We start from the raw sequence: 15933 nt of genomic DNA on the forward strand, positions 1-15933 counted from the left end.
CTAACAAAGATTCAAATGACAGAAACTAAATGTACTAAGCCAGCTTAATTAGTTGGAATTCAATTTTTTTTTCAAAGGATGGATTAGTTATTTTATAAGCAGAAACTACAGTTGTTAAAACATTACATTGTAAATAGTTTATTGACAGTGGATTTACCTTTTTACAGACGTCAATGAATGTGACAACAACCCTTGTCAGAACGTAGGACAGTGCACTAACAGTGAGGGATCATTCAGTTGTAGTTGTACTGATGGATGGGAGGGACCTGTGTGTGATCAAGGTAATCTAAATATATTCTACAAGTGATACAAATCTTCTATTCACATTCGGGTGATTTGTTGATATAATTATATAATTTTTGAATAAAATTGATGTAGGCTTATATCTAAAATGAATCGTGTAAACTTTTAGTAGAATTATAAACTGAAATCGACAAATAAGAAAACCTTGATTCATAAACCTTTAAAACAAAACCTAAAATTGTATAAATTTAAAAGACATTACTTTTAAGGAGCACTGGGTTAACAAATGGAGAGAACACAAAAATCCAAGTATACAAAAAAAAACCCCGGATTTGGTTCTAAATTGCTTCACGCTAGCAGAGCAATGCACAAACTATAACTTTTCCACTTTACAAGATTTCACTTAGATTGAAACATAAACAAAATAGAACGTTACACGTATCTAATAATCCAGATTTTATCACTCTAACGAGTTGTTTGCTTTGCACATTTCCTCTCCCAAAACGTTAATATATTCCGGAAAGCATATATAAAACTGTTAGTGGTATAGAAATGCCAAAATCCTATATGTTACAAGTGGAAGAGAAGAATTGATCTCCTCACATGATTTGAAGATTAAATAAGAGATTTTTTTTTAAAATAAATATTTATTTGTAGATTTATTTTCCCACAGTTTGATATATTGATTTTGTATATCATTTGGTTTTCCTTAAATTTGATTACTCTCCTGGTGTAAGTTATGTATAAAGTAAAACTATATAGTTAAATAATAACTCGCAGAATTATAAGTAAAATTAATTCACAATACCCAAACAAGTAATTACCAAAGATTACTATAATCAGCAGTTACATACAAAACGCAATATACGTCTTAGATTACTAGCATTAAACATCATTTTATGGTTCATGCGATTCTTAGATGTTGACGAGTGCCTGACCAATGCTTGTGAGAACGAAGCACTATGTAACAACACTTGCGGATCATTCATCTGTAGTTGTAAACCTGGATGGGAGGGTGACGTCTGTAATCAAGGTAAAAAAAACCCTTTCTCATTGGTTATATAAATAATATCGTGCATGCATTCGAACAATTTGCCTTTTAATATTTATTAAAATCAATTCTCTGTAAAAAACAATATTCGATGGCCACCTATAATCATCGATTTTTTCTTCAAATTACGTATTTGTACATTCTTTGGTAAAATCAAGACAACATTAAACGGTTGATTTGGGTACATGTTGTCATGACAACAGAAGCAAAAAATTCATTAAATACCATTTAAAAATAAGGGTTTTTTTTACACTAACTGTAAGTAATTGCGTCAGTTTCAGATACAAAGAATTAACTTGTTGCATAAAATATATAGTAAATTAAAAAAAAATATATATATATATTTTTTTTATCGGCAAATAAATCGTATAGAGTGTTGCAATGGAAATATAGAGCACTTTAAAATAAATAGCTCTCCTCTCTCATTTAATACAAAATTATAGCAAACTGCTGAAGTTCCACTCTGCCTTTTGTTAGCATGGGTAAATTGATTTAATTACCAGCTCAATCTTTCTGTTTTAATGAAACACAAAGCTACACATACGAGCCTATATCGTTCTAAGCGCAGACCTCAATATTTGGGATAACCTCGAAGCTATCTGCCTATTCCAAGGCAGCTTTCACCAGGGTAGAGTAAGAACTAGTAAAATCTAATTGCAACACCTAAAATGTGGACGTTACGTCTAGCTGTTTACTTCCCTTGGGTGTGGGGGAGGTTGACTATGGTCCTTCCTTCACGTCTACTTGATTGCTTGACTCTTCTCGTGGTCTTCACTCTCGTCTTGGTTGGACTGTACCTAGGGTATTATCTTTGTTTGTACGGGAGGTATTGTACAGTCTTGAATAATTATTTTGATCGCAGCAAACGCCAGGATTTATTTCTTGAATAAAAGGAGGGATTCCCCAGCTGCGCCCCTCTTTATACTTGCGGTAATTGGAGGCACTTATCAAAATCTAAGCCCCTCTTGTTGTTTTTTTTTTAAATCAATGAAGCTCGTTTAATTTGCAATTGAATTAAAGATTTAATAAAATTAAATGTTTGACATTAAACGTAATGATAGGATTTTTACAGATTACTCCATCAAAAGGATATTTATATAATTATCTGTTGTTTTATTCCATTTTGTTAGAAAAAACGCGTTCACGATTTTCCAATGCTTTGCTAACTTTCTTAGATATCAATGAATGTGATACCAACCCATGTGAAAATGGAGGGCAGTGCATTAACAGTGAGGGGTCGTTCACGTGCAGTTGTGCAGGTGGATGGAGAGGACCGGCCTGTAATCAGGGTAAGTTTAGTGAATATATTAATGAGATACAAGAGCACCGCAAAGCGGAACATCATCATGTACATGTACCATGATGATCGTAAAACATTTACGCAAATTGAAGTATATGTGTAAGTATATGGAGTAGCACTGTTTTTAATGTTGACTCACGGATTTGTTTAGGGGGTTAAAATAAAAATTTTAAGGTGTGTTGGGTTCACTTTAAATTTTAAAAAAGTTATATTTTCTGTGAATATGAATGCAGCAAAATGAGGTAGTGAAAAAAATCAACTGCAGCGGCCTTTAAATAGATTTTCGGAAGGGGTAAAATAACCCAGATCTTGTCATAATGGACATTAGGCAATGTTGCTAGCACTCAACTTTTTTTTTTCTTATTTTGGCCAGAAAGTTGCCTACGAAAAAGCGCATTTAATTTAGTTTTTCTTTAAGTCTAACAAGTTGCCCAAAATCAAGCTTACAACTGATTTACTCTTTATATATTTCATATTTATATGAGACTTAAGCAATTTCAACCTCTTATATTTGCAAAATTAATCTACTGCAAAATGATAGCCTTGCGGCAGATTATAGTAGCAATAAGTTGGCATTTTTTTGTCAGTGCCAACTGATAACAACAATTGAGAGTGCAAAATGTATTGTTTTTGGGAGTTCATTTTTATCAAATCTCCTATGCAGTTACTCTGGAAAACCGAAACTGAAACATTGTTTGGACCTAAGCACAAATTAGCATCGCCGACAAGAATAAAATCCTGAAAATAATCGATGAAGTCGATGTTATGTATGCAAAAGCATTGTTCTTTAAGGAAACTTATTTCTAAATACCTCAAAAATAGTTAGATAGTACCAACAATAAAGATATTGTTTTGCAGTCGTATGTATTTATACGCCAGAGTTCAATATAGGGTCGTTCAACCATTGGCTGTCTACGTAAATCCCCGAAAAGCAGAGAGCCATTCTATATTTAGAGGTCACGTCATCAAGCTATCACGTGTCCTGGTGTAAACATTGGCAGAAAGTATCTCGCCGTGCACTGGATTTATTGCCTTGATCCATACAAATTTCGAAATATATCTATTACTGATACATAGTTTGATGGAACCAATTTTATCTTTAAATTTAACAAACTATGATTTATAAGAAGTTTTCTCGAAATCATTGTCGGAAAAGTCTTATAAAAATGTGTGTAATTCAAGAAAAGAGGAAAGCCAAGCCAAATAACATATCGTTCATTTTAAAGTAAATAATAATCGATAAAATCAACTTCCATCAGTACTTCAGTACTTGGTTTTGTTATAGTATGCAGTGGAGAATGGACAGCTATCGTTAAAACTGGCGCTGATGGGACAGAAATAAACGGAAGTAAACGAGATCTTGTCGATCGTCTAGTCGCCGGAGATGAGATCAGGATTTCATTAAACAATTCTATTTTTCAAACATCGATACAGTCTGCCACTTTGACTGAAAACGAAAACATTTGTGTTCAAACAATTTTTCTACTTGGTCGGTCTGCATACGACGAATTTAGTGGCGATCTTTACTGGAATTTTTTAATCGTATGTACTACTGGTCACGCACATGTATCCCGATGGTATGTTGGCGAACATAACTCTACAGGCAACGCAACACTGGTAGTTGATATAGAATGGTTTGTAAGGTACGTATGAGGGTATATTTTAATACAATGCATGCCAACAAATTCCCTAATTAAACGAGCCGATTTGGTAAGTCAATATAACACTGTAGGGATTAGATGAGTTGCGTACATCGAGCCCGATACGTCAGTCTTGAAATGAATTAATTTGAATGTTTGTGTTACAAAAAGGTTTACATCATGTAACTAAAAATAACAATTGATCTTCATTTCAATATCTCTCTCCAAGGGTAACTACTTCACCATTACATCTTTTTAGAGTCTATGCAGTTTTTAGCCATCTCAAAATAGGATACCTATTAAGACTGTTATAAGGCTTCACGTAGCTTATAAAGGAAATATTAAGATATTTTCAAAATCCACGTGTTCTCTTCCAATAATCTTTTAACACAGTATTCACATTTAATCACGTTCTGATGGATAAGCTTTTAAGTAGTTTAAGGCTCCTTGGTCTTCCTAATGCTCCTCGACCTTGCCCTTAAGATGGCCCCTGCTCGGAAAATGCACAAGTACTTTACTACTTTCATCCTGAATTTCCTTTAGACTTACAGTCATTTCATGCATATCTTTTACCAATTTATGCTATGCTATGGTATGCAATTTTAATGATATGCTATGAGATTTGTATGCTATGCTATGAGATCTGTATGCTATGCTATGAGAAATTGAAATGAAGGGCCTAATGATATGGTATGCTATGCTATGGTATGCTATGAGATTTGAACAAAAACGCCTCCATACACAGAAGAGTTCCACACATTTCGAAATAAAATAATAAGAAGCCAAAGTTTACCACAAATCTATTATGTAAACATTTATTTTTTCAAATAAAAATATTTAAAACCGAGTTAAAAGAATGTTGTATGCTATGCTATGGTATGCTATGGTATGATATGGCGAATGCGATTATATGAGATTGTATGCTATGGTATGAGATTCCAATGCTATGATATGAGATTACAATGCTATGCTATGAGATTTCAATGCTATGCTATGCTATGGTGTATGTTGTAAAAGATATGCTTGAACCGACTGTAACAACAGCATTTCCATGTAAAGAATATCTGAAAAGGAGAGGCTGGTGGACTCGGATAGTAGTACTTCATACCTAAATAAGGTCTACGGTGTTCTTTGCGCTATACATAAATCAGCTTGTGCTTGTGTCCTAGCAGGACTAAAGCATCTGTACACAAAGTAATCATTTATGTAATCATTTGTTGACCTTAGCATCCATTTTTCTTTTTCATTTGATAAATTGTTTTCGACGTTAATCTTCGCCAAATAAATAACTTATAGCTTGGCAACATAATTTCATGTTTCTTGATTCAGAATACTCCACATGGATAAATGTACCATTATTTTAAATAATTGCTGTACAACGTTCATACCTTTTACTACTTTTAAACAGTACATTGCAGTAATCATCATCACATGTGTAAGAAAAATTTGTTTATTATCGACGCCAATTCATTGTCAACTTTCTTATAAAGGTCTTCCATATCTCTTTACTTTTCACCAACCTGTCAGAATCGTAAAGTGTCACCGTCAACATAAGTGTTTCGTTTTGATTTTATTATTTTTTGGGGGTGGGGGGGGGCTTTATATACAGGGGGTACACATGAATATCTATCAACGTCGATGTCAGACGATTGATGTAAAACATAAACAACCCATTTTCTACCAACTAATTAACATCACCATAATATTTTTTTTACTAACTTAGTTGTTAAATTGTTCAATATTGGACTTGGTCTTGGAAATCTGGATTTTCTTAAATCGGCCTCAATTAATTATGGCCTCCCCGGTGTACTAACAAATAAGGTCTCCCTGTTTATTTTACCACTATCACGTTCCTCATTCATCTCCAACAAACACTTTTTTTCACACTTGTCCTTAAACTGCAGTTACTAATTTTTAGAGCAAAACGGAGAAGTTATTTTTCGTAATATTGTTATGAATATTCTATGTAGATGAATTTATGACCATTGTGCAATTGTAAACCTGAACACAAGTACGACGTTTTTTTTTGGTACTTAAAACTCACACCGATAGTAGAGCATGTCCATTCTCGAAAAAAAAGAAATACACTGACCTATCGAGTTCGAAATACGCATCTGGTATTATTCTTGTCTGAATAAAATGTATAGGACAAATATACTAACCTACATTTTAATGTAGATCATGCGCTGCTGAAAAACCTGTCTACTGTAATACGCTGTCCGGGGTTCGAACATGTGGAGACAAATCTGTGTTGTTAAATGCAGTTAACAATGGCGCTAGTGTTAAAGTTTTAAAACCAGAGACTGGATTTATGACCAGACTGACAACAATTGAAGTGTCTAATAGCTTGGATGTACATGGACAATACCCATGGCGTTTAGGACAAATTAAAATTGGCGACGAATATGAGTTCCCAACAAGAGTGTTTTGGTTGTTAACGACATGGTCAACTACAGGCACAATTCCAACCTCTCAGTGGTACGTTGGCCAGCACATTTCGCTGAACACTTTTCAGGATTTCGGCTCAATGGAGTGGCTTGTGGACGGTTGCTGGACACAGGTATACAGTCACGACACTTTTGGACGTGGAATACACGGGTCCTTAGACCCGCTTGTTGAATCTGTTTTAGCTGGCAAAAGAGTCCGAGTTAAAATCAATTCGTATATAACTGAAGCCGATAATCTTTATGTAAGGAATGGTCAGATTTCAGCTCAACTTTTAGGACAATTTTCTAAAACCTCTGCATATAACTTTCTAACTAATGTCAGTTGGATCTGGCAAATTGCCTCAACAACAGGCGATGTCGAAACAGTGAGGTACGATATTGCAAGCATCATCAACAGATTGAGTTCGAATGACAAAGAATCCATCACGTGGTTTGTTGAGTCTAGACCCTGGTCAAAGGTCCTGACCACTTCTAGCTCTGGCATTGCTACATATGGATCTAAAGCTAACCTGATTACTTCTCTACAACGGGGATCTCCGCTTCGTTTAGTTGTTTATGAGGGATACAACTCTTACCGTATCATAGAGGCAGACAATATAGCCATTCAAAACTCGGAAGTTGCAGTACAGTCTATCAGGTATATCGGCGATGAAAACGGAAGTGGAAGAATTCCGAGGCGGTTTAAGTCCCCTGCCTATTGGAGATTTACTTTGACGTCAACGAATGGAAACCAGCGGCTGGCCTGGTGGAAGGTTGGGGAACACTCGTCACTTCCGGCTACCATAGACAATTACCAAGTGGAATGGATCGTAGGTTAAGATCCATTGTTTCAATTTTATTGATACTTTTTTATACTTTGTGAATTGTTTTTGTTATTCTTTTTAATCACAAAGGTATTTAGATTATAAAAATATATGCATATCTAACATGTTTCATTACTGTTTTGCTGAACATAACTAATGTACTCGACTCTATTGCATGCATTTACATCTATTCAGTCACGCACTTTTAAATTAGCTTCTTTCTATTAGTTATTGATATATTGACATGAAAGCTGCTGAACATAAATATAAACGATTGTTACATTTTGCAATAACATGTTCCTTGTGTATGGCTTTTGTTGTATAAAACTTTATATTACAAACTGTTTGCTTTGAATTACTTCTTTTTTTGTGCCACAACAAAAATAGAAAAAATATAGTTTTCCAACGCACATGCAGTTTGCTGCCTTTTGAATTCAACACAAATAATTATACAAATGTATCATATGAACCATTGTGTTACCAGTTTAGCGAAATAATATTACATTGTTTTTTAAGGTGGCTCTATACACCACTTTTTGATGACGCAGTACGCAAAAAAAGTAAATCTGGAAGCATGCAATTCCGGTACTGGCTGATTTAAACTGAGGCGAATTGTATGGGGCCCGCTCTTTCGAAAAATTTGTTAGATGAATAGATTTAATTTGATAATTGGAAAATTCATTACTTACAAGTAATGTGGTATGTGACACCTTCATGTTGTGTGGTATTATTTATCGAAATAAACAATAAAATCAAACTATATTTTTTTAAATAGTTTCTTTCTCATCATTGATATGTTACATCGTAGCGAAGTGGGTTAGTGGGTTTACCACAAACCTTTAGGTCATGAGTTCGATTTCCGTTCAAAACAATAATTTTTATTACTTTCCAAAATCTTCTAAAACGTATTTTTGGTTGAATACGGTGAAAGAAAATTCTAAACCGGTGAAAATATTTCAATTATAATATAGTTTAATTTTGCATTAAAGCGATTATATTCACTTACACAGGCTTATAATGAAATGTATTATACTTTCATGTTAAATACTGAAATCTGATTGGTTTAGACGCAGTTGATAATCCGTTCTATTACCCCCAGCGTTAGCAACAAACTTAGCAACCGATAACACAACGAAATATTTCATGCGCGTAAATTATGCGCGTACGTTTTGCCGTGGAATTCACGTCATTTTTATATAATAGCAGTAAAAAGATCTCTAAAAATTAAGACATTCAGTATAATAAAATAAAAAGTACCTGTTTGGGAGGATAACAGTTGAAATTGAAATCCCTCGAAAACCATTGTCAACCTCCGCTTCGCGTCTGTTGACAATGGTTTCCTCGGGGTGCCAATTTCAACTGTTACCCTCCCAAACAAGCTCTATTTATATAATGTATGCATTAATCATTCCAACATTATATTTAAGAATTTTCTTCAACTCAGAAATGAAAAAGTCCCCAAGGTGTTTGGGCCTTGGGACTTAGGAACGATAACCCTTACCTGAGGAACTTTCATACCAAAAAAAATTTAAAATATTTTTTGTGTTTATTTGCAATGATTTTCATTCAATTTTTTATGTCACATTTATTAAAATACATTTTCTTTTAACATTAAGCAACTTTTTGAGATGATTTGACAACAGAGTAAGAAAAGATGAAAAATTATGTTTTGGGGAAATAATAATAAAAATTGCAATAATAACATTTTTGAATGTTAAGGAGTGTTATATTTTTTTTATGTGTCCGAAGGAAATATCCATCATATGACAAAAAAATTCTCTCAATTTGTTAATAGCTGTCTTTCTAAAAAATATTTAACAAAAACACGAACAAACATTGAAAAATTCTTTAAAAATACCTACAGTATCCCTATCATCATTTTGATTTTTGATAAGTATATGTTTTGTGGTCTTCTATTCAAAATTGGAATAAACTGTGGGTGTATTGAGCCACCTTAACATTGCAGTTGAAATAAAAAAAAAACCATCGCACTTATGCCAATTTCATTTAAAAGGGGGTTAAGCCGCATAAATCAGACCGATATTTGGTACGTTTTTCATTAACTGAAATTAAAAATCACATGAATACTTTTAAATATCTCTTGTTCAATTATGGCCTTTCTTATTCATATCTTAAAAGGACATCATGCATCATGTTGAGTTGTTTTGCAAATAAAACAAAACGTTTTTATACTAGTGTAATGTCCGCAAAAGACTTGGAAAGGGAAAAAATGAAAACTTTATGTGAACGTTTTTCGTTTGTTATTTATTTTACAGAAACCTATAATGTAAAGAATAACAACAAGCATTACAACAAGGATGTTTTAACATGGCTGCATTTGGCAACCAAACATAAATAAGGTCTTTACACGTTAATTAGTTATGAACCACGGACAATAAAAAAATACTTCTATTTACCCTAACGTGATTGACCCAATCAAATCCCGCCGACTGAAAATTTCTACCACATTACATGGAAACTTTTCGTTTTTTAACTTAAAGTAATTTTCGCAGAACCCTATCTTTTTGTGTTTTACAGCCTTTGTTGTAAGCCTTGACCATCGACATGAGCAAAGAAAAGTTGGCTCCGAAAGAAAAGTTGAAGTTGCCATGTATTCTGAGTTTACATTCGTGTAAAATAACCCTAAATGCAATATCATTATAATCATCCAGGTCATAAGATGTTGTAACAGCCTTAGTTAACTCAATTAGTAATTGATTACTCTCGATTGTATTATCTTTAGTGGGTCATTAATACAGGTAATGCTACTACACACTGATCATTGAAAATAACAACCGATATTTATGGCATTTGTTGTTGATATTGTGACTATTAGTTGGTATTTTGTAATCATTGTGGTTAGCTAATAATAACTCAGTTATGTTAATGGCGTTCATATAAAAATAGCGATTTTAATCACATTAAATGTTAGCCTTTGAATAATCTTGATATTCAGTTCCAAAAAATTGTTACACAAAGTTATATTGTATCGATATACAAATAAGATCATTCGTTATTGCATAGGCACATTTTCATTCTCTTTGGAATACCCTGTCACGTGATACTGCTAAAGATAGATGGATCAGGAATAATACGAAAACATGCAAAGTGCAAGGGCTTAATTAACGTGAACAAATATGTATATTTCTGTTTCTAACTTGTAAACTAAACATTAAAAATTCCGAAAAGTGCTGGGGGCTTGAAATATTCAAGTAAGAACAATTATTAAATTTAACGTAAAATTTGTATGAACAGGAATTTGCAAGGAATTTCCTAAATTAACGCCTTTTTATATGAAATACGTAGCGATTTCATACAACTCACAACACTTTTAGATATAACTTGACTTTGACCCCTGCGAACACAGGTTGACATTGCATATGATATCTGACATAAACGAAATAAATACATGGACACACCGTATTGTTGACATGTATATAACCAAGCTTTAAGCCTACAATAATGCTATTATTTTTACTACACTCTGCTTAGTTAGAATAGTCTAACTGTGTCTTGGGACCGGTGTAACGAAGAATTTTGACCCGGGTTGAAAATTGACCCGGGGGTCATTTTTCCACATTGAATAATGAGACGAAAAGTGTTGAATAAAGACCCTAATCCGTTGAAAATTGACCCGCATCGTGGAATTATGATCATGAAACCGGTTCAAAATTCAACAGCAAAGAAGCACAAAATAAGGAATCAATATTATAACTTGAGTTTATTTAATTAAAAATTATCAGTTTATACATATTTATTCTTTATATTTATATGTTTCAACGGGGGGGGGGGGGGGTTGGGTTGGGGGGGGGGGGGGGGGTGGGGGTTAAAAATGAAGCTTTATAAATGAATATTTTTTAATTTACATATTATCCCTTTAAATATGTAATAACTATTTTATTCATAATAAATTTTTCGCGTATAATTGCTGTTTTGTGTGATATCTATATATTTCTCTAAAAAATATGTTTTTTAAGAATATTTGTATATGTCACAGGATTAATTATTTTAGTTCATTAGTATTCATATTTGCGTTCACGTATTTCAACATTTCACGTTTTCATTTCCCATTGTTCATTTGTTTACATTTACACCGCTTCATTCATTCATACAATCATTCATAGTATGATATTAGTACGAAAGGTCACGTAGTTACGTTTGGCGGGTGGATCAGTGAATGAATGGGTGTGTTAGACTGGTTTTTCGGGTTTAAGTGAGTGAGTGCGCATGTCCGTTTGCATTATCGAATTTTTAGCACGAACTTTGATTTAATATCACGACGCCACCCAAGACAGACGGTTGAATTATTAAGCTTCATAGCTTGTCAACCCGACTATTATCTTAGTTCATATTGCTGTTATACTTGGTGAGTTATTTTAATCAAATATGTGTAATTTAAATATTATTTCACTAAAGATAAATTTAATGAGTGAATGTAGAGAATGAGAGTGTTTTAGTAATATTATAATTGTATATGATTATAGATCACCTAGCTGTACTTGAGGAAACCATTTATTCGATAATATACAAATACAACAATAAATATTCAGCGTCATTTCCACAAAAGGCCTTGGAGTTCTTAATTGTTCCCAAATGTAGCCCAGAATATTATATATCAGCTACCCCTTGACATATACATAATTACACGTTAAAATATTCAATGCAGTTAAACTCCATTTTTTTTTAATTCGCTGGAGAAGTGTACAAATGTAAATATTTTAAAAATTACAATATATCATATTGTTTAATTTTGGTTTTACGTTCACCCAGTAAATTGAAACTTTGATATTGTTCATTATAAATTTTCTGGGTGTGTGCAAAAACAAAATTTAGAGATTGTTGTGCTTGCACCCACTCAGTTTGTTAAAACTGTGATTATCTGAATTTTGTATTCACACCTATCCAGCCAATAACAGTGTACAAAATGATGATATGCTAACATGATAAGCTGTAGTAACTATATCTTGAAAGCTTTTTTTTTTAAATTCTATTTGTTACGTAGTTACTAGGGTAACTAAATATCATCAAACCGCTGATTTTTTTAGGCATAAACAATTCTGCTTCATGGAATCTGTGGCAAGTTAGCAACCTAATTTTTGTAATAGTTTTTAAATTGCTTTGATTACAAAAATTTATCATAAATACTAACAGTAAATGTTTTCGTCAATATATAGGTAAATTGCATGTTTTGAATAGAAATATGTAGAAGAAGATCATACAGCAGCGTTGGAGTAGATGGTTGACCTTCCCATCACATCCACCTACATTATTAATTCAATTTAAACGTGTTTTATTGAACGGAATGTTCAAATTATTGAATGGATTGGATAAGAGTCATAGCCTATGTAAACCCTTTCAAACATACAAAGTCAAGAATAAATTATCTATAGTCATAAGAATATAGTATTACAAGTTTACAGAATATTATTGATGTTATGTGCATATAAGACAGGGGATACTTGAATATTAAATAACTATCTGAATATTTATCATATATGATTGTATGACATATTGTTGGTAGACATGTTGACTCACACCTACATTAACAAACCTATCACCTTCATTTATACCTACAGGGATACAAACATAAGAATGACATTTTCATGATCCAGCCCATTTGAAAAGAACAGTAAATAAAAGGGGACTATACTAGTGTACCGTATTAAGTAAATATACATGTATAATACTTAAATAGGTTTAAACCGTGTAACCTAAGAGAATCAAAAACGCTTTGGAGCTCTAGTTTAAATATAAATATGGGAAACAATTTTGCAATTTTATCTATATGAAAAATCAGAACTACCATAAAGTATATAGTTCATATAAAAAGGTACACTAATGTCAATAAGTTGTTTAAAAAGTTCGTCTCTTTGTTGAGTATATTTTGGATATCCAGGGGTTTCCTGCTTGAAGATTATTCCATAATTTACATGTAGACGGAGCAAAGATATTGTAAAACATGTAAGTATATAGTGGTAGATAGTAAAAAAGCTCATTCGACCAAACATTATATGTATGTTCAGTCAGAAAATATGATTGAATTCAATTTAACATATCTTGTAGTGCTTAACCATTTATAATCTTTGAGAAGATAATTAGTTTATTTTATCCCTTCGAGATTGTAAAATTTCCAAATTAAGCTCACAATATAAAATGATTTTAGAAGAATTAACTCTGATCCATGCCACTGTCCTGGTTGCTTCAATTTGTACATGTTTAAGCAATTCGGATTTTCCAAACAACATCACCATATTCCAGTCTAGGTCTGATAAAAGCCGAATTTTAACAAGTGTTTATCTATCAATTGTATGCTTGAGTAATCTTAATATATTCAACTTTTTGCATGCCTTTTCATGTATACCATTAATATAATTAGATCAACCATTCTCCGACTGTATATTTAGATGCAAACCTACTTTTTAAAAAAAAATTGATAACATTTTTGCTGTATACTATATGTTTTTAATTTTGAGGAAATATATTACGTCAGTTGCCTGTGTTTCTAATTTACCGGTAATTAATGGAATTGAAAACTCAAAATGATAGTTCTAAATAAATTGCATATTTCAAAAAGAACTACGACTCTGCATATGCAGAAAATTGGATGGTGCTTCAATAAAGTTAATCCGACAAGTTTATGAAAAATTATTGTTAAGTATATATGAATAATACAGTACATGTATACATAAAAAAAGATAAAAATATGACAACCATTCATTTATTTTTTTGTCAGGGATGCTGACTTCTTCAAATTAAGGATAGGTATTTGACATTATATCATTTTGTCTTGATATAAATACATATACCCTTTACCCAATAAAACAGTATAGAGGTTATATTTTCAATTATTAGAAAATACAACGCCAGGTGCTTGTCGAATAGAGCTCTGTTGAATTGCCTTAAAAGTGACAATAACGGGCAATACATTTGTTAGATATATTTATCAGAGATTATGACAAGTTGAAACTTAAAATTATGTCACATGAGGGAATAAAAACCATGTCATCTATGTCAAAAAGTATTCTAGCCCTACTCGCCTGTTCCATTCCGAAGCAAACGGTCATTTTCTTAGCTTTATTTACATAGTATAGTAATAATAAATGGATATCATATTTTCAGTCTCAAAATTAAATGATTAATTGGACCTATCAACCTAAAAGAAATTAGCCCGTCCGCATATGTATCGGACAGTAAGAACATTTTAAAACTAAAACTTTCAAATATGTGCATGATAGTACATTTAAACTGTGTAGAGTAAGTTCCAGTTCAGATCAAAACTTTGAGGTTGGGGTCAATTCTCAACAGGATCAATTTTCAACGTGTCGATGTCTTCAGAGTTTAGAAAAATCTTTCTCATACTGTTGAAAAATGACCCCGGGTATAAATTTCACGAGTTTGGTCTCAATTTTCAACGTTGAAAAATGACCCCCGGGTCAATATTCAACGTTGAAAAATGACCCCCGGGTCAATTTTCAACCCGGGTCAATATTCTTCGTTACACCGGCCAACACGACAGTTAAAATGCATCACATATACCCGTAATGATGCAAACAATTGCAGAATCGCTCCGACACGATTTTGAAGAAAATTAATGCAGCTGCATTGAAAATAACAGTCAAATTATTCATAACAAACAATTTTGAAGCTGTAAATACCTCTCATCTAAAAATTCAATTCATATACAACACTTTTCACCGAAGTTTTTACTCGCTTCGAATTTACACACCATGTTGATATTAAATGCACCGAGTTAGACTTATCTCCCGTATTGTATTTCCTTTGATGAACAGAATATATGACAAGTTTTCAATGAACATTTACACGTATTTTTAATATCGTTTCTGAGTTTATCCATGCCAATGCAATATTGTGGAAACATAAACTAAAGGGCCTGTGTTGCAACCACTATTGAAATAAAACCACTATTGAAATAAATTATTTCAATAGTGGTTGGGAATGCATTTCATTAGAAAAATCACTTTGTAACCACTATTGAAATAAAACCACTATTGAAATAAATTATTTCAATACTGGTTGGGAGGAATGTATTTCATCTGATGAAACACTTTACAACCACTACTGAAATTCAACCACTACTAAAATAAAATATCTAAATAGTATTCTGGGATGTATATATTCCATTTTGAAAATCAATTTACAGACACGGTTGAAGTACAACTACAATTAAAATTATTTTTTCAATCGTATCTTAGAATGAATTTCTTTATTAATTTTTCTTTGAAAATTTACATTTTTTTCTTTACATTTCTCTTTTTACAAACATATCATGTCCTATGATATTGTATATAATTTGCACATATGTGAACATCTTGTAAATTGCCAGAACTTCTATTCAAAACCCCTGTATATTGAATAATTGTTTATTGATAATTACAGTGTATTAATATAAATATCACTATTAATATAAATTATTTCAATAGTGGTTGGG

General features: G+C 32.4%; 1 long non-coding RNA gene across 1 annotated transcript; it reads left to right on the top strand.

Annotated features, from left to right (window-relative positions):
* The first annotated feature begins 165 nt into the window (after nt 1–165).
* LOC136273744 (uncharacterized) lies at nt 166–4231 on the top strand. The gene is made up of 4 exons (XR_010711972.1): nt 166–281; nt 1163–1276; nt 2470–2583; nt 3880–4231. It is a non-coding gene; the product is annotated as an uncharacterized lncRNA (long non-coding RNA).
* The last annotated feature ends 11702 nt before the right edge of the window (nt 4232–15933 follow it).

The sequence above is a fragment of the Magallana gigas genome, chromosome 1, assembly GCF_963853765.1.
Source record: "Magallana gigas chromosome 1, xbMagGiga1.1, whole genome shotgun sequence".
Lineage (NCBI taxonomy): Eukaryota > Metazoa > Mollusca > Bivalvia > Ostreida > Ostreidae > Magallana > Magallana gigas.